The sequence below is a fragment of the Thunnus maccoyii genome, chromosome 1 (assembly GCF_910596095.1).
Source record: "Thunnus maccoyii chromosome 1, fThuMac1.1, whole genome shotgun sequence".
In the NCBI taxonomy this organism is placed as follows: Eukaryota; Metazoa; Chordata; class Actinopteri; order Scombriformes; family Scombridae; genus Thunnus; species Thunnus maccoyii.
The window spans coordinates 3,811,001-3,835,616 of record NC_056533.1 but is presented as its reverse complement, the minus strand read 5'-3'; the positions used below and the strand labels follow the sequence as shown (position 1 = coordinate 3,835,616).

At 39.3% G+C, this 24,616-nt stretch overlaps 1 protein-coding gene across 4 annotated transcripts in view; it reads right to left on the bottom strand.

Annotated features, from left to right (window-relative positions):
• The window catches only part of dok4 (docking protein 4), a 96,332-nt gene that overhangs the window by 46,519 nt on the left and 25,197 nt on the right, over window positions 1–24,616 (bottom strand). The window contains exon 1 of one of the 4 annotated variants that reach the window (XM_042408119.1): window positions 1,636–1,655. The exons of the other annotated variants lie outside the window; for them this stretch is intronic. The gene's annotated coding sequence lies outside the window, so the exon portion shown is untranslated. Of the gene's footprint in view, window positions 1–1,635; window positions 1,656–24,616 lie in introns of those variants that run through there. 4 annotated transcript variants of the gene reach the window in all.

Sequence of the window (24,616 nt, the reverse complement as noted above, 5' to 3'; positions counted from 1 at the left end):
TTGTCATTTTCAAATGCTACACATAGGAGCTTTAAATTTGGTATTTAGAAATGGTAAAAGGCTTTGGTTACTATTAATTTGTGATGACATGATTTAATTTACAGATTTGAAGAATACTGACCCCCAGTGAAAATGAACAGTTAAGTATGCAATAGATGACACTTTTGTCTGTTCAAAAATGTGTGTTTATCTGCTGTTTGTCTGTATAAACCTGCAACTGGGTCGATCAACCACTACATTTCCTATAAAAGTGTGTGTGTGTATGTGTGTGTATGTGTGTGTGTGTGCGTGTGTGTGTGTGTGTTGTGACCTTTATCCTCTCCTGAGCATATTCCTTCTCAGGATGGCACTTTTGAACATCAAAGATCATGTCTGGTCAGTATCTCTGTACGCTTAGACACACACACTCACACAACTAATAAGATTACTGCCACACACAACACAGTGAGACATGGACACACACACACACACACACACACACACACACACACACACACACACACACTCAGCCACCTGTCTCTCCAGCCTCTCGCCTGCAGAGAAGTGACTCATGAAATCAGTCAGGCAATCAGCCTCTATTCCTCCACACCTGTCTCCATTCTTCTTCTTTTCACATTTAACCTTCCTTTTACACATTCCCTCCCTCATATCTCACTTTTTTCTTCCAATCGTACTTATTCATCCCTTTTGAGAAATGTATCTATAGAATCCTTCAGCCCATTTATCCCTTCATTCTTTTGTGGAAGATGACGCTGTGTTTCTGCTGACAGCTAAGGAATTCTGATAGCACTACAAAGTTGTGAAGACATTTTGTTATATCACGTCCTATTTGATAAAGAATTCACAGTGTATGCGGGTGCTTTCACACTTTACTTGTTTGGTTGGGTTTCAAATGAACTGTGGTGTGTTTGGTCGTATAGTTCAGTTTGTTTAGGCTGCTGTGAAAGCAAAGACCAACCGCAGGATTTTTTGATACTAGATACGCGACTTTAGTACGAAATCACATATATTCAAAAGGTTAGGTATTATTAAATCCATCTGAACTGTCACGCAAGCAATCTTTACTGAAGATCATTTCTACGGTAACTCCTGCTGTGTGAATGTCAGTATATGAGTGCAGGAATTTTCCCATGATACATCAGAAAGTGAAAAAGAGTGTGTCCAACTCAGACTATTTTAGCTGTTCTTCATAGAAAAGTGAGTGACATGTAACCACCCATTAATCCCAGTACTTTTACCATTCAGTAATTTGGATGATTGTTGACTTCTCGCCCAATTTCCTGAGCAGCAAAACTGTTTTAAAACTGTTTACTCCTTTACTTTAGGGCTGTACTCCTTAAACACTGTCGGACTGATGGACAGTTTCAAAAAAGGGTCAAAATCGATGCAGCAGAAGCAGAGATATCGTGTTTTTTATTCCATGTGTTATTCTTTTGTGTGAAAACCTGTTGCCTACATTACCCATGATGCAGCTTTCAGTTAATGTATGTGTGTGAAGTCACTTCTTTCATCAGTTCATTCAAACCCAGGTGGAAATAATCCAAGTCTACACAAGCACATGCACAAACACACGCACACGCACATGTGGAAATATAGACTCCTACTAATTAAATTGAACTAATCACAGACCCTCACCTTCATCGATTCCCTTCATTGGTCAGTTTTAGAACAGCCCAGCCCACGCATACATCAAATACTTCAACCTACACACACACATACACACACACACAGGAAAAACAGCGCAGACATTGATCTGTAAATCAATTAGGCAACTCTATTCAGAATGGATTGTGTTCCCAGTTTAGAATATGTGAATTGGGTCTGTCAGGCAGCACATGACACACACAGTGTCCAATAGAGATCTGTAGAGCAGTTCACCCAGGAGATAAAACAGAAGCCAAAAAAGATGAAGTTGATTGCACAATCGACTGGTGCAGAACAGTGTATTCAATGACACCTTCTCTGTAACAACTGGCATATCTGTGTGTGTGTGTTGGGCTGTAGGTGCTCAATAGAAACATGGGTATCCTTTTACAACAATACATTAGAGCAGCAAAGTGGTGCGTATAGATTTGTTCTGTATAGACTCTTTCCATTACATGTAATTATATTAAGAGGAAATTTTGACCTGCTAACCTGGAGTAAGGGTCAGGGTGACAAAAAACATTTGGCTTCATCCTCACGGGATCATGCATATCCGTAACATAATTATTATCATTATCATTATTATTATTATTGTACAATTTTCTTAATCAGGACTGTTTGTAGGCTCTTTCAGACATGTATCCCTTTACGTTAATCTGATGGTAATTTAACATGATGATCTCATGTCTGAACAAGGGCCCAAATTTTTACTTAAAAGTCACGACGGCAATTTCCACATGACTCTTAACACAGCACGGGGCTGAGACAAATGTATGTCTTGTTTCTCCTTCTAACATCACGGTAATACATTTAATACCTCAATCACCATCTCTTATGCATCAAATCAGTTTCATATACTTGTAAAGATCAGTCTACAAAAACTAGCTTTTCCCTCAAAAAAACCCTCATATAACAAAAGGTGATAATCAGACCAGCACGCCCTCTCTGTATGTTTAGTTTTCATAGATGTCAACTGTTAAATGGAAAGGCCTATCCAATGATACACTTATATACATATATACAGCATGTGAGCAAATGGAAATTAAATGAGAGTCCCAACTTAACATCCTGCCATTCAATGATTATGCATGTTGGACTTAATAAAACAGGCAGCAGAATTTGCTCTCTAATAACAATGATGAAACTGACGTGAAAATGCATCAGTGGATTGACTGTAAGGAGCAGTAACAAGCGTCCCTCGTGCTCACGATGGTCATTCATTAAGACTTAAACGGCAAAATAAAGCGAAACAAAGAAAGTCTTCATTCTTGCCATTATAACACTATTAACTCGCTCTGTTTCTGTAAATGTCCTGAATGATAAAGAGCCATCATTTTAACATTTGAAGAAGCCAGCAAAATTACGTATTCTCTGTTTGAAAAGGACTTAAGCGGTCGCCAAGGGTGCAACCAGCTGGCGAGGTACCAAAGTGGAGGAAAGAGTTTGCACAATTCATTTATAGACACAGCAGTTTACACATGGTGCTGAGAGGAGTCTGCAGGTTGAATCTATAGGAGGACTCTCTACTGGGGGCTGATACTAGCTGCTATATTATGAACTAAAACTGTTGGCTATGATTTCATTTATCACTGCACAATTCATTCACTCACACCTCAACATAGAGGGATATATAACCAGGTTGCACAGAGTATGTTCCATACTCTCCAAAGGGCCAACTGCTTATTAACATTTTGATTATTTTGATTAATAATATGATAACTAGCATTGCAGACAGAGCTGCTTAAAAAGGCCATATTATGAAAAACTCATCTTTTAAGTGCTTGTGTGTATGTATTTAGGTATCTGATGTGCCTACCAACACACAAACAGTGAAATAAGACCACCCAGTCAGTTTGGTGTGGGCTGGCTTGCTTTGTACTCTTGTGATTCAGCAAGCCATTCAGGTTCGATCCCCCATCTTACCTCACACGGGGCGAAGCTAAGCTAAGGCTAGGCTAGGCTAAGCTAAGCTGAGGGCGAAAAAAAAAAGCGAGGTCTGCAGAAGAGAGCCAGCCAGGAAACAGAGCTGAAGAGTCCTGCGTCACTGCTGATGGTGTCTCATCCTCTGGAGGAATGAACACCCGATTTTGCTCTGATCCGGAGCAGTTTACCAGTGGGAGCAATTTGTTTTTTTAGTTTTTGGGATTAAGTGGATTCATCTTCAATCTCATTTCTCAACCTAGCTGGAGCTAAACTAACACCGGAGTCACACAACACCGCCGCTGCTGTCATCAATAATAAATATCTTAAATGTTGTTGAGTTAATATAATTTTAAGTTACACTATTTGTAGATATTAATGTGTATAAACAATAACATAGCTGCTGTATTTATGCCTTTAGATGACGTTATTTTGAGTGTGGATGAAGTAGCTACAACGTTAGCATAGCTCTGATCGATCCGAACTCCATTCAAAAAACAAACGTTTTAACAGTTGTTTGCTTGTCATCTTGAGGACAGACCTGACAAAGGATGAATTCAGGCTTTTTACAAATCGACATCATGATGTAGTTATTTCGGTATCCTTCTGATCTGTTTATTGCAATTAAATCACAGCGAAATCTAAGTTAATTACACTCAAACCAGCTGTTCTGAACAGGCTGTTCCTGTTTAGACAGGATGAGAAGGCTGCTGTAGTGCTTGATCCTTGTGGTATTTTGACCAATGCATGTCAGATACATTTTATTAAGACCTCAAAGAACTGTGTTAACTTGTGAAAAAAGGGTATAATATGACCTCTTTAAGGTTTAAAACAGTCATTTCACGTCTATCTCACACTTAGCAGGTGAACCTCTAAACTGATGCTTCCTGCAACAATAAATCCGTACTGACTCGTTCTGCAGGTATTAAAAAAATACTGTAGAACATTAAACAGAATATTACAAGAAAACCATCAGAGGAAAGCTCTGATGCAGATTATTCAGTATGTTTTAAAGTCTACCTTTTCATACAGTATCCAAATGACTTTTTCTTACTTTTTATCATTTTAACACAGAGCTATTGTAGGCTAAGTGGGTAATGCAAGCTGTAGCACATTACATACAGTAGGAAAAGGTTAAACAAAAATAGAATTAAAATAAATATTGGATCAAAACTTGTGGTTAGGACCTTCATAAGTGTAAGTCAGATAATTCAGCACAGAAAGGACAGTGTCTGGCCCCTGGGGGAACCAAACAGGCCAGAAACATCCCATTCTGAATGCACTTCATTTCACTTTCTCATTTTGTCACCAGACCACCAAATCACTTACTCTTACTTTTTGAGTAAGAGTGATGGATCCAGTGGATAATTTCCACTGGGTCACAGTGTGTAAAAGTCTGTGTCTGTATCTAATTTTTGGTGAACAGTGCAAAGCTGATTTTTCATGAATGAATTTTCAAAGCTTGGATTGTTGTTACAGTGCTTCTATCAAGAGAAAAGCCCTCACATCTGAGTACACATCATCTCAAAGTGCTGTATAAAATCAAGAAAGAAAAAAAGATAACAGCAAAAACAAAGACAGACAGGAAGAGAGAGAAACAAAGAAACAAAGGAGAGAGCTGCTGAAAAATCTAAGTAATCAAAGTTAAAGTCAGATGATGCTTTGATTGAATTTCCTTGTTACAACAAAGATGAAACTGCAGCCACAGCCAATCCTTTTGGCATTTTACAGTGTGTGTGTGCATCTCCATGATTGATAGCAAGCTTTACTGTAGGAGGAATTGGGCTTTTCTAACCCAGTTTCACCCTTCAACACCTCACAACAAACATCTCTCTCTCTGTCACGCACACACGTGCCCGCATGCGCACACACACACACACACACACACACACACACACACCATTTCCCTTCCTCTCACTCTGGTAATCTTTCTATCACATTGTCCGTAACCTTGCTAATAATTGTATCCTAATACTGTGACACACAGCTGCACATATTCTCAACAACAGTATGGTACACAGTATGTGTACAGACACACTTTTAGATGTATTTGTAATAAGATTATATTCAGTTCTGTTTTTGTTGGGATGGTATTACTGAAAAACGTTACACATACATTTGCAGCAGGAAGCATGCTAACCTGCTCACAATGACAGTGTTATGTTAACAGTATTGGACAAATTAAAATGTCGACCTGATGATGGCACGTTTCTTTAATGCTTGTACAGATTCTGAGTATACATTAACCTGTTTTTCCAGACAAAACGTACTTGCACGTGTTAAAGTTTGAGACACAAAACTTTAATATTTTCATTACAAAATGACGATGAATTGTGACATGAAGAGGATAATACCCGGGGTGCTTGTGACTCACGGGTTAAGATACCAACCATTAATCACAACAGTCTGAGTCTGGCTGGGAACCTTTGTTGAATCTGTCTCTCCCACTTTTTCATAGTCATAACTCCACTGTTGCTTAACATTGTTTGGGTTTTTGAAGATAAAAATCCTTTTTTTTCCCCCCAAATACAGTTTTACATTTTCAAGAATATTCCCAAAGTGTCACTGTCTTGATACTGATGGACAGACCTTTTTCTGAGCTGTTTCAAAATTCCAAAGTTGGGATTTCTGCCACAACTTTACCTTTTTCCAAAATCCCTACATGTATTATAGTAAACAACTGAAGCAAATAGTTTTCTTAAAGGGACCATATCAGGACAGCCTGGTGGCCTATTAGTTCAAGGAGCAAACAATGACTCATGATGTCCCCAGGGTATCAGACTCCCCATCTGTCATCTCTCTACTGTCAGCTCTCTGTTAAAAGGCATAAAATGCACCAAACTTATATGTTAAAAAAGCACCACAAAACAATGTTACATATCTACTAGAAATCAAATAGATTTTACATCACATGACCATTTTCCAAAACAATATGTAGTGTTCAAGATTTTTGCACCTGGTTACTATTGCATTGCATTAAATAAGATTATTTTAGCTACTGGAGGGCTGTAGAACAACCTTGTAAAGCTGATATGGCTACAGTGTTAGCAAACAGTTGCCTATTTATACATCTAGGAGACACGGAGCAACATTATCATTCATTCGGAGTCATGTTTCTGGCCACCTGATAAATTTCAGTCCAATATATCTGGCTCTTCAGCTGCTAAATGCTCCACTATGTTCAGCAGATAGTTGCTACCTTTGCCTGCTGTTTGGTGCTGAGCAGGTAATGTGCAGTGGGTTTATCAGAGCTTTTTTTGTTGAAAACAAGATTAATGAGCAGTGAAAGAGGACCAAAACAGCTGCTGGAGGTTGATGAGAACAGTGAGAGCAAACTAAACAGTAAATTTGTGGGGCATAAACACCAAAACAGTGAGATGAAACAGGCTAAAATGTTGGGTAGAGCTGAGGGGAGCTGCAGAGTTGGCAATAATTCTTTGTGGGTTTGTTACTACAAGCGACCTCTTTCACATTACAGTCATTTGTTCCATCTTTTCTTCTATATGTGAAACAGAGTTTTACAGTGAATCTGACAAAGTGTAATCTGATCTAATTCACTGTTCACTGTGATGGATTACTCAGGCAACTTTCAATTCTCTGCAAGGACTATGTGTAGTGAAATGAATGGAGATGGGTTTCTATATGAAAGCATGGCTGGATTAACCTGTTCCAGGGGCTTCTGGAGGATCCAAGTAGAGCTGCTGTCTTGTGCTGTTTTACTGTGTGGTTGTGTTGTTACTTTGCACTACATTTATTTGTTTTGACCCATAAAGGATGTATGTTGTGCACGGTATGCATGGAACTATGTTGTTAATGTAATATACGAAAAAACAAAAACAACATAATTGCAATGAAATAAATTATCGAGGATCAGTTGCTCACTGTTGGTAATCATACTGTAAAACGAAAACACTGGCTCGGCCATATTGAAAAAGAAACTGAAGAGAAACTGAGAGAAAAAGAAAGAAGAGCAAAGAGGACGGGAGCAATGATGGAAAGAATGAGTAAGGAAACAAAAAAGTGGGGGAGTTGGGGATGAAACAGAGCATTTCAGACACTCATCTCTTCCTCTCTCTCTTTCTCTCTCTCTCTTTCTCTCTGTGTCTCTCTCTCTCCCTCTCTCTCTCTCTCTCTCTCTCCCTCTCTCTCTCTCTCTCTCTCTCTCTCTCTCTCTCTCTCTCTCTCTCTCACACACACACACACACACACACACACACACACACACACACACCCTCATGCCTCTCCCCAGTCCGCCCCAAGGCTAACACTTGGGAAAGCGTCAGTCTGTCTGCTCATAACTATCTGTCACAGATAACGGTGGGGATAAACACACACACACACACACACACACACACACACACTCACACACACACAAACTTGCACTCCCACGCTCACACACAAACACGTCCCTGGACAGCTGGGCCATAGACAGACAAGACACTCCGTCTCCAGACCCATATCAGATGATTGTATGCATTCACTACACACACACACACACACACACACACACACACACACACACACACACACACACACACACACACACAGCCATAACCACTCATAGTTATCTTACAAGAGGCCTTTGAATTGCCAGGCACACTTTTTCACATCAGGGATCCAAAAAAGCCTCAATAAACGTCTTGCTTCAGACTGTGAGAGTGGGTGCTTTTTGGATTTCTGAAATATTTGCAGTAATACTCGCTGGAATGAAACACACAGCATTATTCTTTTTGTCTGTAGAGAACATAGAGGAAAGTGGAGTAAGATGTGATTTGGTCAATATGACCATGAATGAATTGAGGTCAGCATGTTAAAAATGGCGGGTGTGTATTATATCAGTGAGTGAGACTAAATGAAGCCCTATTTTCATGCAGCACAGAGTACACTGACTGTGACAGCAAAGTGCCAATTATGTTCATTTCGCAGCTTGTCATGACATTGCTTGCTCTGGAACAGGCAGAGCAGCCGGCTGGAGAGACATGTCAATACAAATTGGGTGCTGCAGTGCAATGTTGGTATAAAACATTATGCTTGGGTCTCTGCCTTCACAACAGTATCACACAAAGCCAGCACACTGAAGTGCTTCAGGCAGAAGCACACAGATGTCACCAAAAACACAGAAACCTTTCTTCTACAGTATGTGTTATGCCTGCCTGACACACTTTGATATACATTTCCTGACCCGTGGACACATTTACATACATGCCATACATGCATCACAGTTATGTTCAGTTTTACTTGGTTCTGGTTCAGTGTAATTTGGGTCCAGGTAGAGCCATGTTCCACTGCTGATGGTCTCAGACTCAGGTATGCTTCCAGTGAAGTGCTTGTTAGATTGTCTAACAGCATTAAACCCCTAATCAGTATTCATTTCATCAATGGAAACTATGACGAAAAATATTTGTTGATGACATTTTCACAATGAAAACAAGACTAAAACTGAATAAAAAGTAACTTTTGAGAATGAGAACTATGATGAAATGTTTTATGTTTATCATCCAAGAATAAAAACTAAATAATCAAGTGAAAAACAAACAAATGGACAAATGAATTAATTAGTTTTAACGCAAAGTCTTATTCAGCATCCTGCACTGATTTAGCTGTTTGACCTGTTGCACTACCATTAAGAAGCATCTTGATATGAAAAACACTAGACTAAAATGTCTTCAGTTTTTGTTGACTAAAACTAATAAAATAAAATGACTAAAATTTAACTGAAACTAATAAATATTTTCATCAAAAGACTTTGACTTTTGAGTCACAACTCAGTCAAATCTGAGCACAGACATGATAGACATACTCCTGGAGTCAGAGCTTGCCTGAGGCACATTCAACACCATGAATATATTTGAGCAGAGACTGTCCCAAAGTGTGTGACATTATCCTGCAGTGCATTGGGCTCTCTCAGCCACACTGAGCCGGATTTAAGATTCTAACCAATATGTTATGCAAATGTGGATGTAGGATAGGTATCAAGGCCCTCCTTCATTTTAGATGAGCTGAATCCTTATAGCCCTCAATCTGCAGATTGGTAATTATTCAATTTGCAACCTTCATTATAAGCTCCACTACAAGTGCCACTGGATAAAATTAATTTCATTCACTTTTTAATCACACTAGCAGTCAGTCCACCACTTTGGTCCAGACTAAAATATCTCAATAAATGTTGAATGGATTGCCATGAGATTTCTTACAGACATTCGTGGTGACCCTGTGATCTCCCTCAGGCACCAACATGAGGATGGCCATTTTGGTTTTAATTGAAATGTCTCTACCAACATCAGATGGATTGCCATGAAATTTGCTACAGACTAGGGATGTCAACAGTTAACCATTAATCAGTTAACCACCAAGAATATTTTTGACCGGTTAAGCATGTTGGTCTATAGGTTCATTTGCATACTAAGGTTGGGTACTGAACTTGTTACTTCATGTTATTTATGTAAGATCTATTGGCGCCAAATTTTGGTAATTTTTTTGGTAAAATAAGTTTTAAAAATACACATTTACCGACCGATGCGCCTCACACGGAGGCTCCAACACTGACAGAAGCACCAACAGACGAAGAGAAGCAACAAATCCATTTTACCAACCTGCACAACAGCTAGCAGCTAGTTAGCATGGCTAGCATCGTTAGCATAGCTGTGTCGTGCTGTGTGTAGCACATAGACTGTATAAAAATAAGGTGTAGCCGTGGTGTCGTCCGGTTTAACAGCACCGTGCTGGGCAGGTGACAAGTGTGTTTACGGGGTTTGTGTGCTCTGAAAGACATCACAATGCACATATAAAGTCACACAACCGATGGACGGTTAGCCTAGCATGCTAATCTTATGTTCTATCTGTTATAATGTTATTAGGCCATCACCCAGTTGGTGTGCCAAATGTGTGAGACCGACATCTGCCAATCAGTGTGGTTAAGGGGTGAGGCATTGAAAGAGCTGGCTGAGTATGTTATGCCATTGAGAGCTACTGTGACTAAACACATTGAAAACACTTTGAGGTGAAGAAGGATGAGCTCACTGTAATCAAGTTAGCATGCTAATATCAACATTTAGCTTTGCAGAGGCACTAGCGTGACGACTCATAGTCTTGTTTAAAATACGCACATAATATGTTTACACATTTTACAAAACATATATCTTGCCAATCCTTGACTTTTCCTAAAACTGTTATTTAATACACTCTAAGGTAATAAGGTTGTAGAGCAAAGTGAAAATAGCTATTAAATATTTATACTGAAAAGAGCCAATGGGTCATATTGACTTCCATAGACTTAAAATATTTCTTATGCCGCAGAAAAGTGTTGCATAGTGAGACTACAGACTGCATTGGGTAAAGCAACCTTATAGGTCATACAAATTCATGCACATGTTTTCCACTTTATTTTACTGCATCAATCCATCCAGTTATATAAGCTTTATACACTCACTGGCCTCTTTATTAGGAACACCTGTGCAATCTAACACAATCCAACACAACAGCTCTGCCATAAATTCTACATTTACAAAGCTTATATTTGTCAGTTTTTGTTGACATTGTCAGAAAGGTGATAGATCTACTTTATGTTTATTATTGAGGTTGTAGTGGGTGATGGTGGTGTACAAGAGTACATTATATTGAATGGTGTTCCTAATATTTTTGCCCACTCCATAAACATACATGAGGGGGGCATAATATTATCAACACTTAATATATACAAAGAGATGTGTAGCTGCAAGCTGGTGTGTTTGAAAGCGAGCTGGTTTCTTCCCAGTTCCCAGAAAGCACAGGGATGGATAGCGTGCTCTAGAGCAGACTAAACAACCCAAATGAGCATAATCAAATAAAAACAACAGACGTTGTTTAGGAATTGAAATTCACACTGAAAAGAAAGAAAAGAGTGGATAGACATTTCCATTGACTTGTAAGGTCGCAGTGCCCAACACAGTCCTGCAGAAAAGCTAATTAAAGCCTGTAGGGGTCAAAATGTCTCACTGTCACTGTTCAGTATCAGTGTAATCCTGCTGGTTCTAATGTTCAAGGGCACATTTTCAAATGGCTGTTCTGTGCCTGATCTGATGAGTCTCTACAGGTTTCAAAGCATTGCATTTTGTAGTTCAAGAAGACAGGCGAGTAAAGATAACATAAAGTGGTCTGTCATCTTAATGCATACAGTACATTTGGGTTGAGATCTGGTGAAGGTCATCGCATATGATTCCCATTATTTTCATCCTCATCAAGACATTCAGCGAACCCTCGCGCTCCATACGGAAGCATCTGTATTCACTATGTTTCTACATTCATTTATTCTTTGACATCCGTCGGTATATTCTGCAGGTCCTTGTGTCCTTTACCTTGCTTTTAACTCTGATAACAGCCATGAGCATCAATATTAATAAGAGCGCATTATGTACCTGAACGAGAGCAGCATATTTTTTTTCCTTCCTCAACATGTGGAGTCATAACTGGAAAGTCGCTTTTGGTTTCTTTGTTTTCAGAAAAAAAAAATCCAATTTCTTCAATTCTCACTGGTTAATCAAAGTAAATCAGACATGTAAACAGGATTATTCTGGGCTCATATTGATGAATGCAGTTAATTCAATTATGTAAACAGATTAAAATGAACACTGCCTTGCTCACAGTATTGCCATAAGTGGCAGCTACAAGCAAAGATTTAAATTAGGGCTGCAATTCTATTATTTCATTGTTATCTGTTATCTGTTGATTATTATTTTGATAAATAAAATAATCGTTCATAGTAAAAGTGTCAGAAAATTAGCAAAAAAATGCCTGCCACAAGTTCCAAGAGCTCAGTTCATATTGCCTGTTTTATACAACAGTCTAAAACCCAAAGATATTCAATTTACAATGATATAAAACAGAGAGAAGTTGCCACTCTTCACATATGAAAAGCTAGAGCCGATGCTGAATGTGAATTAATCTTTGAACTGACTTGATGCAACAGCCTTTACAGCTGCAGTGGAGGTTCTCCTCTGCTGGTCACTATTTGAGCTCATACTGTGAACTCCCACCTGCAATTTGATTCCATTCTTCTTCTCCTGTTCTTAAGTGCTGCTGTCACACTGTCTTATTGGAACTAACAGAGAAGCTTGACAAAATATTTAATTCATGAGGTGGTCCATGACAGGGTTATAGGTGGATGTATACAATATGCCATTACTGCAGTGGCATCTCACGTATAAACCAATAACACTGTAATGTATCTTGTACAGCTTTTGACAAAAAAAGTCTGTAAACCTTGTTACATGTGCAAATATATAGTCAGTGAAATGCAGTTGAAACTAAAGTTAGACGTCTCGATTTGGAATTAACTTTTCAACCACATTTAGTCCAGTTTTAATGGATGCTTAGACGTCTTTTCACCTACAAATCAGGTGCTCCGACAACAGATATCAACTTTGAGAAATAACTGAAAGCAAAATCCACAAGGCTCTGCTCAATAATGTCGTTTTCATTTTTAATTGATATAATAATACACATGTTCCATCTAGTGTATGTTTCCTGGCTGCAAAGAACATTTTCATGTCTTTCTTTCCTACATTAGCAATATGGCTCCTAAGGAATGGCAACATCGGTTGGTCTATTGGACAGATTGTCATGAAATTTGACATTCAGGTCACCGTCAGAATAACTTCTAACTTAACTTTGGTGATCCTTTAACTTTCTATGTGGTGCCATCATCAGGTAAACATTTTAATTTGTCCAATACTTTGGTTTATGATCAACTAATGATATTCTCATCAGCCTCAGCTGTACTACTGGCAAACACTACCTGCTAAAATCAACATGCTTGCATTGTCATTGTGAGCATGTTAGCATGCTGATGTTGACATGTAACTCAAAATGCCACTGTGTCTACAGCCTCACAGAGCCGCTAGCAGGACTGTAGACTCTTAACAACATGTATTTCACCTTCTCCTGACTGTTAAAAATGGAGACATCAGCCTTATGTTTGGACTATACCACTGCTGTAACAGCAACATTGCTTTAGAATGCAACACAGCTGGTAAATAGACTACTTCCTGGTTGGTGCTTGTTTGACTTCCACCATATTGCAAAAACACTGCATTCAGTAATTCACATGTACAGGCTGGGCACATTGTGAAAAGCATTAGAGGTGAACAAACAAATGAATATCCCTTAAACCTGCAGACCTTTTACATATAAAGGAACATTCAAGCCCTTGCCAAACAAGTTCACACAATGCTGATTAAGCCTATCACTGCCAGATAAATCTCTCTGTATTTCACAGTATACCAGAGTTTTTAATCTGGCGTCAGGTTTGACATAAACTGGCCTGACTGAATGAATACAGAGTTGACGTGAGACTTCCACTGGCTGAGCTGGCTAACTTCTGGTTAGCTCTCTGCTAATTTCAATGGGGATAAAATAATTAAGTCGTGCGGCTCTTCTAGACTTTCCAAATTTTATCAGACTGAATGGATTCAATTCTGATAGTGAAATGAGTAATTTTGCCGAGGTTGTGTGACGCTCAAAACAATTTATCCACCATTTTATAGTCGAAACAGTAGCGACAGCGTAGGGAGAGTAGGACTGAGCAAAAGTCAGAGGACCAGCCGAGATTGTCACTAAAATGAGAATAGCTGGTCCACCTTAAATGAGTCTGGGCTGAAGTTGTCGCTAGCTTCAGGGCTAACCCTCTTCACTTCAGCTGGGTGGTAAGCAAGATACGGGAACTTGGCTTGGGTCTTGTAGTGTGTATTCACCGACAACTAGCCTAAATTGTACACACACTGCAACGTTCACAGCTACACTGCCGAGTTCCGGTCGCCAGCCTCGTCATCACAAACTCTCCCTAGCTCATGCTCTCTCTCTCACTGGCGGAAACCCTGGATGACCTTCAAACTTAAGTCTGCTGGTTCTTTCCTCCAAAACTGTCTCCAATGAATGAGGAGACAAACTAATTACAGAAGCAGAATTTTAAATAAACATATTAATCCTTTTCCTTTTATTGGCAGTAATGCAGTTACTCCGATATACAACAGCACACAACATGGCACTGGCAATGAAACTCTGATAGAAAACATTTAAAAAGCTTTTACAGACCTTGAAGGACTTTCATTTCCTGCAGAAAAACAACCCGGACTGTGCTCTTATGAAGCCTTGGAAGTAGGAGAAAACTATTTCAAGCTGCTGATTATTAATAACAATTGTGGATGGTCTCGCTTTTCTTTTTGGGAAGTCAATCCATAAGTAACACTTTGAAGATGTCATGACACCTGGCTGTGCCTACAGTCCTTTTTTTTAAAAATGTATTATATGTATTATTCTATTCTTTTTATTCATTCCCTTACTGTTCTTACTGCTGCTGTTTTCTGAGGGTTGCCACACTAAATTTTGTTGTTTTGCATACAATGACAATAAAGTGTTATATGTCTTACGGCTTAATCACTTCAACACTGATGTACACCATCACAGCTATGCCAAAACCACGCGAGCCACAAACATTTACAGAACAGTCAGCTTCATTTGATCAACCTCATCTAAAGGTGGAAAGAACATAAATAGTTCCTAGAAGTGAACGATCTAATTGGAAAAGACAGTGAAAAGTAAAGTGATTAAGAAAAACAAAATGTAAAATGGAACAATTCCCACAGTAAAACACCTAATTATTCTGATTTACTGCACTATAAAACGTCCCCCAACAGTTTCATCCCTGCACGTAAAGCTGGGCCTGGACTCCAACACAGACAGACTTTCCTCTGGGTAAATGGGCTGACGTGTGTGTGTGTGCATCTCTGTTTGCACACACACACACACACACAAATACAGTATACACACATACAGGGCACAGCGGGTAGCACTAAATCCTTGGCAATTGCTACTGTCTGGTGAGGGCTTTCAAAGTTCAAGGCTAGTGAGGGACATGCCTTTAGTGCTGCAACTAAAGATTATTTTCATCATCAAATCATCTGTTGATTATTTTCTCAATTAATCAATTAGTTGTTTGGTCTATGAAATGCTTCCCAAAGCCAAAGATGATAAAATGTCTTGTTTTGTCCCGACCAACAATCAACAATCTGAAGATATTCACTTTACTATTACAGAAGAAAAAAATTCATTTGTATTACAGTATATTCATTTAAGAGACCGGAACCAGAGAATTTTGGTATTTTTTCTTAAAAATGACTAACAATGATTAATTGATTACCAAAATAGTGATTAATCTTCTGTCAGTCGACTAACCGATTAATCGACTAATTGTTGCAGCTCTACATGCCTTCATCTAAACTAGATGTAGAAAGGAAAGAGGGAAAGAGGGAAGGCAGCGAGGAAGGAAGACGGGACAGGGCACTGGTCAATGAACACCATCTGCCAGTGCTGGGACAGAGCACTGAGCTTTCAACAGATATTAAAGAGACTGGCGCCCGTCAGGTATGTGTGTGTGTGTGTGTGTGTTCAGCAAAGACAGAGACACACACAAAAACAAACAAATGGATAGAATGACATAATATCCTCAAAAAGAAAGGTTTAATTTATACAGACCTAACAGGCAAGAGTGTAAAAGATACAGCAACCACAGATAAATGTATTTTCTAAATACCACCTTGGATTATGCCCACAGTGTTGTTGTTGTGTCTGGGGAGCTTAACTCGTTAGGCTTGTAAGAAGTGTTTTTGGTAAATGCCTTGGAAAAATACAGTGTGTGTGTGTGTGTGTGTGTGTGTGTGTGTGTGTGTGTGTGTGTGTGTGTGCGTGTTAGTGTGTGTGTGTGTGTGGTAATTGGGCTTGTGAACAGAAGATTTTGAACAAAGTAGAAAGCGGGCATCCACTCCCAGTGTTTCCATAGCAATCCTGTGGATACACATCAAACAGCTGCACACTACTAGGGGAGGTGTGTGTGTATGTGTGTGTGTGTGTATGTGTGTGTGTGCGTGCATGGGTAACATCAGTATCATCTGTTACTAGACTCAGAATAGGCCCGGAGATAAAAGAAGTCTAGGAGAGATCAAAGAAAAGAACATAGATTCTTCGTCTGTCTCTTTCTATCTACATCAGTCTGCCTCTCAGTGTCTCTGTATCACACACAAACACACATGCATATATATACATACATCAGTGACCGCACTGATAACAGCAGTATAGCTCCAGTGCAGGCGTTTGGGCAACAGTTGTGAGTCGGGGATGTAGATTGACATTTTGGACCATAAAAAAAAAAAAAATCTATGGTTCCTGGTTGTGATTACTCTCAAAGTTTCCCCACTAGAAAACCTCAAAATGTTACCTGTCTGGAACCATCCTCAGGCTGCTTTTCTTTCCATTTATTTTGAGGAGTTTCATCTAATACGAAAACATTTTAATTGTTAATGATGTCCACATTGATTTTGACATCAAGCCAATTATCACGCTCTCACTCAGTGTCAGTTTAATTCATTGGCTGCTTTACTGGCATGAGACACCAACTTCATACGTTTGCAAAGTAAGAAGGTGACAAAATAGTCAATAACAACGCAATTAAAGAGGATTATACATATATCATATATTATACATATTATACTTCAGTACGTATCCATTGTTATATGAAATGAGATATTTCAACTAAACTTGTCACTAAAATGAGAATATGTGGTTCACCTTAACAGAGTCCACATTCAGTGAGTCTGGGCTGAAGTTGTCACTAGCTTTGGCGCTAACTGCCTGAACTTCAGCTAGGTGGCAAGCAAGACATGAGAACTTGGCTTGAGTCTAGGGTTCACATTTGTGGTTTTGAGTGAAACGTCTCAAAAACTATTGGGTGGATTGTTGTGATATTTCGTACAGCCAGTAATGTTGTCCCCTTACTTTGATGATCCCTCAACCTTTCCTCTAGCATCATCATCAGGTCATCTTATTTGTCCAATACTTTGGTTTATGACCAAATACCTGCAAAACTAATCACATTCCCATCAGCCTCAGCTGTAGCGTTTAGTGCTAATTAGCTTATGTTAGCATGCTAACATGCTAAACTAAGTTTTGTTAGTATACTGCCAAAGTACAGCTGAACAGAACCTCTAGCATGGCAGCAGACTCTTTGTCTTCTTTCACACTTGACACAGGCTAACTGTTTCCTCTGTATTCCGGTCCTTGTGCTAAACTAAGCTAACCACATCCTGTTGTGGAGATGAAACAATTATTTATCGTCTCATTTGACTCTGGGCTGAGAGGGAAAACATATTTGCCAAAATGTCTTAACTTTCCTTTAAATTCCACTTCTTATCTACAGGCATGCTACAACAGAAACTCAGACACACAGGCAGCGGCTGCTTTATCACACAGCCATCAATGTCATCTCATCAACATCACAGTGGTAGGAGTAGAACAGGCCTATTATACTATATCTGCTCTGTGTGTGATTCCCCATAATAGTAATGTTACAATTAACAAGTGCTTTATGCCCAAACATAGTCACAAAAGCAAATATACACCAAGACTCAATAGTTAATTCATCCAGAGACCTGCTTTTCAGTCCTACCACATAAACACACACAAAGTGAATGTATCGAAGACAAAGGTCAGTGATCGCACACACACATAAACACACACACACACACCCTCCCTCCCACTCGTCATGGCCTGTCAAAGTGTGACAGGCCATGACACATCACTACTGACAGTAATCGCACAGTTGTATTGGGGCTGGAAAGGCAGGATGGAGCAAACAAAATACAGCTGGGCATGGCCCCCCACATGTCTATACACACCTACACAAAGAGACATTAATGATTGATCATGTGACCACTTGAGAGTTGCTCTTAAAGGTTATTCAAACACTTCACTGTAAGTAGAAGTAAGCGGAGGTCGCTATGATCAACAAATGTGTCTTATTTTTCACTTTTAGCCAATAACTTTTTAGTCTTTGGCTCTTTTGAACATTTTTAAGTGTGATTCAGTGTTTGAAGCATCTCATCAGGCTTGTATTCTTATAAAACCTTCATTGTTAGAAAATTCTCTGTAACATTTGGTGATCAAGTCTCATCACTTGTCTTTCAAATGATAGGTGGAGTTCCCCAAGGTTCTATTCTTGGGACTTCTCTGTTTTCATTGTGTTGCCTCTTTGTTTTCTTACAATTTGAAGAAAGATTTTCAAGCTTTTATATCTTGTCTACAAGACAATTGTATATCCTTGTTCTCTTCCCTCAGGCAGACAGTGATGACCTGGCTCCCACTGGTGCAGAATGCTTCTGGCAGACATTAACCAGAGGTCCCACATCACCTCATCATGGACCTCTCTGCACTGGCTTCCAGTCAAGCACAGCATTGATTTCAAAATCTCTCTCGTCACAAATGAGGCATTGTTCGGTCAAATTATATCGTTAAACATTACTTAGGACTTTTTCATTTGCTTACTCTGACGTTGTTTGTTATGCTTTATCTGTTAAGTCATTGTGATGCCTAAGTTAAGAAACTGATTGCTAAATGTCATCATAATAAATCAATTTCCAGCACACACTACTGCACTGTATTGGGTGTTGGTTTGGAAGTACATCTGTTCAGAGTTTTAACATCTACAAACACACATTAGGCCAAAGGGCAACTGTATGATAGTGGCTGTTGCTTTTAGATAGGTGTACTGAAATGCTTGACTGTGAGTGAGGCTTATCATTTTTAGTCTTTTGCTTTTTTTTCTCTCCAAAGAGAAATAGTGAGAGTAAACTGTCTTTCAATGATATTCACCCAGATTTAGTCCCCATGCATCCATTGTTGTGTTCATTGTTGCAAGAAGACTTTGTTCAGCACAGTTTAGACTAAACAAGATCCTCTTTTAGTGAGGTCACACACAAATTATCTAAGTAACAGAAAGTGAGGAGGAAAATGAGGAGAAATTGTATATCGTTCCCCAGAGTCTTTCAAAGTAATTGTCAATTTTAAAAAACCCCAAAACAGTTAAAGATGCACTAGTTAATATTTCTAAATCACCAATCAATCGAATGACTTTTGTAATGTGAAAAGTGTGAAATTATCACTGACTCTCCAGTTCTCCTCAGCTTTGTTTTTAATGAAAAAGCTCTGATAAACCAAATGTATAACTTGTCCAGCACTAAACAGTCGGTGCAAGTTAGTGACTAGCTGGTGAACAAAGTAGAGCATTTATCAGCTACAGAGACACATATCTCCCTCAGGAGTTTATGGATATCACAGCAGCTAAAAGGAGAGTTAATATTGACCTTACATTCAATTTTAAGCTGTTTTGCTTTTATTCAAAAATACATACAACCAATAAACCAAAAATAAAGATCACTAACTGGAGGACATCATCTCACATAATGACAGTAATGTCATTATGTCAGTTTAATGACAGGCAAATGCGCTATTTTCTTATTTTTATTTGGGATATAAACATCTTCTGAGCTCTGGAACTATAGTTCCCATCATGCTTTGGGTCATACAAACAGAAAGTAAATATTGCCATGAAGTCAGTTTTAGGTTAAGTGTTGGAAGTAGCGCTGGGTTCTGCAGAACTTATAGATAAAATATATCAGAGTCTGATTTGGTGCTCTCTTGCCTTATTCTAAAAAAGAATGATTTGATATTGACTGAGCTTTCTCTATGGAGACTGTCACATATAGACTGAAGCACCATCAGCCAATCAGAAAACTGTTTGACACAGAGGACAGTCAGCCAGCACCCTGCTATACATCACACTGAGAGGGGAGAGAGCTGGGAGTAAAACTGAACTGCAAATCATCAGACCATAACACATCACATACTTCACACATACACACACACTATGAGGGTGAAAGAGCCAGCTCACTACCACAAACACATATGCACATGCTTGTACTAAAAGTACACAGACATGCCGGTCAGTTAGGTCACCTTATGACAACTGAGAAACTCCTTCTGCTGAGGAAGACCATGAGGTACGTGGTTAAAAGCCTCAGAAAAAGCTAGTAAATGGACCTTGTTTTTGTCAAACATACTCATTTCTTCTCATTATTTACTGCAATTGTTTCAAAAAGCAAACTATAAAAGATTTTAAGCCAGAGGTGCACATACACATTGTATACCTTCCTGCAGGCAGATGAATTTAGCACAATGTACCTGCTTAAAAACAAAAACAGGGATATGTTCACTGTTGGTGTTACATAGCAACACGCAGCAGCATTTAAAGCAGTGCTTCCTCCCAGCCCTAAAACACCAGACACCAACCTCGGGTCTCTTACCTGAAATGAATGAAATCCATTGGCTGCAACTGCATCTCATTCTGGCTCTGTGACCGCTGCTGTTCTAGCCAATGTGTGCCAGTGTCCATCAGATATGTGAGCAGAGTGTATCAGTTGCAGCTCATGTAGGCTCTTTTCTCTACTCTGCTATCTTTATGCACCGGATCTATTTTTGCTGGAGGATCTAACCTCTCCAAAGGGGGATATTTACTTGTGAATGTCAAAAAAATGCCTTTATTTTCTGAAAATTTATGATTTTTTAATGATGCAAATAATTTGTGATTGACTTTGTCTATATGTACATACAGTAAAACTACTTTTCTGTGTTTATGTTTATTTGTGTTTATTTCACTTCTCCAAAGTGTGTGAAGCACACCAACAAACACATCAAAACACATTAAATCTAATGGCTACAAGGATTTTGTGGCATTAAGTGTATCAGGGTGTTAGTGATCTGGTTTAGCACAAAAAGTGTCGTGGTCACCTCGAGTAAGAGAAGAAAACCAGAATTTAAGCCTGAATTCTGGACTGAATGACATGATGGGATGAAGGGATGGTGTCAAAAGAGGAAAGGAAAGGATGAGCGAGGATAAAGGAGGAGGAGGAAGAACGCCTTCGTCTCCTTGCTCTTCTGGAGGGTGGGATGCTATGATGTGGAAACAACTGGAGACTGTCTGAGCAGGAGGTCGAGAGACATACAGACAGACAGAGAGAGAGAGAGTCCACCCTGCACTCTGTCATTTACAGATGTGGAATGTGGCAGTCGCTTGGCCTTGAGCACTAATTACAGACCATCTCTCTCTCTCTCTCTCTCTCTCTCTCTCTCTCTCTCTCTCTCTCTCTCTCTCTCTGTCTCTCTCTCTCTCTCTCTGTCTCTCTCTCTCTCTCCCTCCTCTGTCAAGGCCAGTCAACCAGAACCAGACTGCACCCACAATCCTTTGCTCCAAGCTCCAGTCCCCAGACACAGAAAACAGGCAATACCCATGATTCACACACACACACACACACACACACACACACAGTGATGCTGGTGCTCTAGCTGTTGAACTTGAAGCTGCCTGTACTGACTATGATCCATTCAACACAAAACAACCAACTCATTCATTTAATTAAGTCTCCGAGCTTGTTTATTTGGTGGGTAAATAAAATCAAAACAAGCAGTCAGAGAGAGCTTCCCACATACTAAAAGAGTAGAAGAACACTGCCTCACTTTACTGATGAGTCTGTTCCTTCCATATATGACCACCCGTTATGTCAAGACTGAAGTAGTTCACATCACCTGTTAACATTCCCTACAAACTGTCCATTGATCGATTGATTGACTGTGGAGAAGTCTCGTCCTCAACAAAATAACTAATAAATGGGACTCAGCGTTGACTGAAAAATGTGTGTCATCAAATCTCAAAGTCTGCACTGGAAACACGCCAGCACGTATTTCCAATGCAAATCTACTTGATTTGTGAATCTAGATACTTGATACTTGCAGACTGATCTGCCTTCTATCAGGACACTGACTTTAAACAAATTGTGAAACAAATAAAACCACTGGAAACAAGTGACATTAACTCTCCATGTTGGCAGAACTTACCACTTTGTATAATATAAGAGAAATAAGACTTTAAAGCTGCTTTAATCTGAATTATTTGCCACTTGAAGACGCTTCACAAGAAGCTGAAAATCACACACACTTGACATATTGCTGTATTATAAAGGTGCTAACATGTCAGCTCACTTCTGCCTGTTCAAACATCCAGCAGATCAACATTAGCACTCAGTTGCAGTTGTGTTTGTTGTCATCTGATGAATCTAAACACAATATTCACTTCCTTTTAGCTCTGCTTTGGTCTCCACCAACTCCTGTTAAAAAAGTATGCTGCTAAATGCTCCACCATGTTCACCAGCTAGCTGCTAACTTTGTCTGCTGTTTGCTGCTGGACAGGTAGTGAAAGCTCTGCTACTGCCAGCTCTATATTCTATATAGAGTTTGACTTTGATAATAGCCATCAATAATCGAATGTTGCATATCATTTTATTCAGACAGAAGAAGGTTAAGAAGCGTGTGCTCAACTGTGAAAAATAAATACATAATATGTGAGGTGAAAGCAGCTTTCTTTCTGACAGGCATGGTGGGGTCTGGTTGGGGCTTCTGTGTCAGCCACAAACACTCCTCACACAGAACGGTTTTTTTTTTATTGATTATACTAATTATTCCGCCAGTTAAATCCCCGCTGTCACCACTCCAAGTGAAGAAAATCCCTCCAGACGACATCAAGTTCCCCAAATGAGCCAAACACACTCCAACAAACAAATCTCCAAACTAACTAACTGTCAGGAGGGAAACTGACAACAAATAAGGACAGTAACAACACCAAATATCCGTCTGGAAGCAGGTAAAACAACAAGCAGCTCTGGTTTGAACTAATATCAAAGAGAGAAAAGAAGCTCCATGTGTCACCAGCTCTCCGTGCTGGAGTTTCCCACCAGAGAGGCTCCCTGGCCCTGCATGCACAACACAGCCTGACCTGCAGTGATGACACTTCATGTCTGTGACATATTCTACAGATATAGACATTGAAACTATAGTGAATGGTGTAATGTTGCTGGTATGATGTCAATATGACAATAAACAGATCATTTTCTCTGTCTATATCTGCTGACCGCATGCGTCACGTAGAAAAAAATAGGCGAGACCCCGAATCTCTAGACGATGTGCCGCAGCAGCCGCGGTCACATGAAGGCCGTGTGGCTGCTCTAATCTGTTAACATGAGCGCTGGAATGAAAAGCAAGAGATTCTGTGATGCACACTCTTTGCTCACACAGGCTGTGTGTCCCAGGTGTAAAACACTTTTTAGAGTTGAGGGAACTGCAGACTGTGTGATAATTCTCTGTGTATTCATCACTGCCAGTGATCCCTTTCACATTACACACAGTCATTCTAGTCTCATAGAAAAAATATTGAACACTGCAGCTTTAATGCTGAATATAAACTAAATGATGTGAAGATGTTTAATGCTTGCAGTGTAATAATACATGTCATGCTTTATAGCTTGAAATGAATTTATTAAATTACCAGCATTGTGAATTTCTTATAAATTCAAGTTTACCCTTATCACAGTTTTCAAAAATTGTCCACATAATTAAACTGACAATAACACAATACTGTATCAATCAGGACAAACACATTAGGAATGAGTGACCATGAAAAATGAAATATCCTACAATGATACATTAATAAAATATGTTAAATCTGAATCATATTGTTTTTCCAATATGAGGAAACTTATAGGAATCATGTGACATCAAGATTTCACCTTCAGTTGAGATTTTAACTTGAGTTTCTTTCCAAACTTAATATGCTGGAAAAACTGACTTTTACTTCATCGGACTGAGCACTCATCTATTCATATCTATTGATATTCAGCATTCACTTCCATTTCCACATGTGTCTTCAGTGTGGCATGTGGATAGAGAAGAAGAATTGCAGCTGGGACGGTGGACAGTGTACATACTGCTGTGACAGCTGACATATGACGCCCTTAGGGTGCTACATGATGACATACTATCCTCTGTCCCGAAGCTATCTGTCACAATATTCTGTCATTCCCTCGTCTGCTGCTCTCTCTTCGTCCGACTCATCTTTTACTCTCACCCTCCTCCCATCAATCTGCTTCCCCTTCTAACAAAAACTGCATATGTGCAAATGTACACACACTCAGATACTCAGGTATCTCTAAATGAAGTGTGAGTAGAAACTGATGGACAGGACACAATGTAACCACCACAAACATACAGCTCAAGTTAGACCTACACCAAGCATGTCTGTGTGTGTGTGTGTGTGTGTGTGTGTGTTTGGGGCGCCTGTTAACACAAGTCTGGAAAACATCAT